Consider the following 4,207-nt stretch of genomic DNA (forward strand, 5'->3'; position numbering starts at 1 on the left):
TTGCAGGAAGTGAGCCTTGCAAGCTGAAGCAGGGAACTACTAAAGCAGGTGCACCCTGGTGTGACCATCAAAAGCAAGAGACCCAAGAACTAGAAAGGTGAGGCTCACCGAGCCATTTACCCCTCTGCCCTTCAATTAATCCCACATCTGTTAACGGCCAGGTTGGCACAATAAGCTAACTCACTGAGCAAACAATCCAAGATGCACTACTCTACGAGGAAGGAAGCAGCAATTTGTAGGAATTCCTCCTACAAATTGTAGGAATCTCATTAATAGGCCATGATACTCAAAGGACACAACCTTTCTGGCTGAAAGTGAAGAGAAAACACGTTCTGCTGAAGATCAAAGACTACAAATTTCAATACAGGTAATACCTCAACATAAAGGAAACAACATGCCGCACACATGTACCAAGAAGGTACTTCATAGTAACAGAGACAAGGCTGATGTTATCAAGGACTCCATTTCACTGGGTCCTCAGTCAACGCCCATGGGCGCAGCAGTGAAGAAATCAAACACTGTATTGCAGTAGGCAACAGGCTGCTCGAGACCTCTTTGAAGAGCAGTGTTGACACTTGAAGGACTGAAGTGCGCCTGACCCAAGAATAGGGGTACTTTCCTTCCCTTCACGCGCATGTAGAAATGGGACAATGAATAAGGAAGAGCGAAGAAGACTTGGTGCATTTGAATCCCAGAGCTGGTGGAGAACGCGGAGTGGACCCTGGGCTGTCAGAAGAGCTCACAAATCTGTCTGAGAAGAATTGCGTGTGGAGTGCTCCCGGGGAAACATGATGGCAAGGCTTCAGCTCGTGGACTTTGGAAATGTTATCAGAAGGGTCCCTTCATGCTTGGTAAAGCAGAGGGTTAGTGAAAAGTGGAAGCCCCTTAGTGGGACGATTCACACATTATCTGCAACAAAGGTTCAAACATGATCGTGAGGATGACACTGGGTTGGGCAGTGTTTTGTCCTGTTGTTCACAGGTTCTCCATGAGTCAGAACCCACTTGACAGCCCCTAGGAGTGGCAACAATGACACAGACGTTGAGTCATGATATTTTCCTTAATACAGATCTCTAACCAAAGGATAAATTGCATGCCTTATACTGCTCAGAAGGTTAGCGATGGTCACCAAATGCAAATCTTACCTTGTGGTCGAAGGGACCAGGTATCAAGCACCAAAGAACAAAAAATCATATCATCGTGAATGAGGGGGAGTGTGGGGTGGGGACCCAATGCCCATCTGTAGGCAACTGGACATCTCATTGCAGAGGGGTAGCCGGGAGGAGATGAGTCACTCAGGGTGCAGTGTAGCATCGATGAAACACACAACTTTCCTCTAGTTCTTAAATGCTTCCTGCGCCCCCCCACCCCCACCCCCGACCAACTATCATGATCCCAATTCTACCTTACAAACCTGGTTAGACCAGAGGATGTACAGTGGTGCAGACAGGAACTGGAAACACAGGGAATCCAGGAAAGATGATCCCTTCAGGACCAGTGGTGAGAGTCGCGATACCAGGAGGGTGGAGGGGAGGTGGGGGTAGAAAGGGGGAACCAATTACAGGGATCTACACATAACCTCCTCCCTGGGGGATGGACAACAGTAAAGTGGGTGAAGGGAGACATCAGGCAGTATAAGATATGATAAAATAATAATTCATAAATTATCAAGGGTTCATGAGGGAGGGGGGAGCAGGGAGGGAGGGGAAAAATGAGGAGCTAATTCCAAGAGCCCACATGGAAAGCAAATGTTTTGAGAATGATGAGGGCAACCAATGTACAAATGTGCTTGATGCAATGGATATATCTATATATCTATATTACAATAAGAGTTGTATGAGCCCCCAATAAAATGATTTAAATGTTTAAAAATGTGCTGGAAAAAAACCTTACCTTGCATGGTCCTATTTGAAAACCTTGGGGTCTTCCATTGCCCTCTGATCATAAATCCAGACATTTCCGATTTCCCTTGTCACCGGATCAAAACTCCCATCTCTGCTTTCTCCTCTCTCCCTTCATCTGTGTCACCCTTAATACTTTTTCCCCACTAGGGGAGACATGAACGCAGTCCCCCACTACCACAAACGATGCAGTCGAGTTTCCCACATGTGGGGAAATCGCAGGGGTCAGCACATCGGGAGTGCAATGGGTGAGCCTCACCCTGGGAAAACCACCTTCGTGATCATGGTATCTCCCTTGCCAGGTAAGTATCCCCTTAATACTTCTTGACAACTGCCCAAAGAACGAACAAATCTATCTTGGAAGAAGTACAATGAGAATGCTCCTTAGAAGTGAAGAGAGCCAGACTCTGTCTCATGTACTTTGGACACAATATCAGGAGAGACCAGTCCCTGGAGAAGGACATCATGTTTGGTAAATCAGAGGGACCATGCGCACGGGAATGTCTTTGACACGGTGGATGGACTCCGTGGCTACAATAATGAACTCAAACCTAAGAATGGTTGTAAGGATGGCACCGGACTGGGTTGTATTTCCTTCTGCTGTCCTAAGGGTTGCCATGGGTTGGCATCTACCAACATGACTCACTTCCTTTGGGAAGCCTGATCATTATTGAGGAAGACCAACCCACAGTCCCACAGCCATCAAGTTGCTCCCCACTCACCATCACCATAGGTCGCATTTCCACATCTGTGAATCTTCACACACAGGAGCAGTTAGCCTCCTCTTCCTGCTGGTGGGTTTGAACCTCCAGTCTTATCCTTAGCAGCCTAACGCATACATCCCAGGGATCCTTTATGTAGGAAGAGTTGAGAAATACAATGTCTGCTGTTTCCCAAATGTCGATGTCTGTCGAACCTTTCTTTTCTGCACATTTTAATGGACTCGAGGACTCCCCAGTTCACTCTTGGGAAAATGTGGAACTCACTCATTTCTCAAGTGTTTGTGATGGAATCTGCATTGCTGGAGAGGGCAATTGGCTATCTGAGACCAGGGGAAAGCTAACAAAAGGGAAGGTTGAAGGTGGGTCTTGGAGGGAAATAGCGAGGAGCCCAGTGCACGCAGGGCCACGTTCTGGAAGCCGTGTTGGTAGCCAGCAAGGTCTCCATTGACCTGAAGAATGGGAGTATGTGGCTGAGGGTCGGCAGCAGCTATTATTAAGTGGAACAGTGGACTCTCTGGCTGCATCCCGGCTCCTCAATGCCTGGGGCATGGCAGCATGAGTATTCCACGAGGAAAGCGCTCGTGATACATGTTGGATTACACAAAGACCAAATGACCCGGAGACCAAGACACGTAGGCTCTACTCTCTAACCAGGGCTGTTAGAACACGAGACAACATTTTAATAGAGCTTACAAGATGCCAAACACTCTTCTAACAACTGCATGTCATTTGCTCATCTGTTCCTTCGCATTTTCCTAGAAGGCAGCACTATTCTTGTTATCGTCGTCATCATCATCATCATCATCATCATCATCATCATCATCATCATCTCTATTTCAGAGATGAAGAAAACAAAACAACCAGTGGGTGGTTTTGCTGGTTAGCTGCTGATGCTTTACAGACTCCTTGAGAACAGAATGGGACGAGACCATCACTTTAACTCATGTGATGATTTTATGCCGCTGGGTTCAGTTAAGTGCTTCTTGGTTCGCTGTAGCAGCAAGTTAAGATGATCCACCTTCAGTCAGCTAGAGGCCCAAGATGGCTTCACTCACCTGCCTGGAGGGAATGCCTCTAAGACTGGGCTCACTTGTACCTGCACCTCTTTCCCCTCGCTACTGCCTCCACCCCACCCCAGGACACACCCCTTCCTTGCTTACCAAGCATCTTGCTATCTGGAATAGCAAGATTTATGATCTCACATTTATGACATCACCTTTATGATGATAGTAAAAAAAATCTACTATCCAATTATTTTGCACTTTAATGATGCACGTCGGATGGTAATGAACACTGAGGTCATAGGCAAGAGTGACACTGGCCTGTTCCCCACCTTTCCAACAGTTTCATTGGCATATAATTCACATAGCATACAATCCAATAGTTCAGTGACCTTAAGAAAATAGCATAATCATCACCACAATCAGGTTTAGAACATTTCCTTCATTCTTGTACTTAGAGTTCATAGTTCCTCATTTCCCCCCAACTTCTCCTGCCATACCCCCAAGGGACTATGCATCTAGTTACTGTCTCTATAGACATACCTGTCTCAGATTTAATATGCAGAGAGACATTAACAAACAA

The 4,207-nt window shown here is 46.4% G+C and overlaps 1 non-coding gene across 1 annotated transcript; it reads right to left on the reverse strand.

Moving 5' to 3' along the window:
* Window positions 1-2,047: 2,047 nt before the first annotated feature.
* LOC115871265 lies at window positions 2,048-2,211 on the reverse strand. Its single transcript, XR_004047196.1, has one exon. It is a non-coding gene; the product is annotated as a U1 spliceosomal RNA (small nuclear RNA).
* Window positions 2,212-4,207: the final 1,996 nt, after the last annotated feature.

The sequence above is a fragment of the Echinops telfairi genome, unplaced genomic scaffold (assembly GCF_000313985.2).
Source record: "Echinops telfairi isolate 266 unplaced genomic scaffold, ASM31398v2 ScPeMD7_4225;HRSCAF=4972, whole genome shotgun sequence".
In the NCBI taxonomy this organism is placed as follows: Eukaryota; Metazoa; Chordata; class Mammalia; order Afrosoricida; family Tenrecidae; genus Echinops; species Echinops telfairi.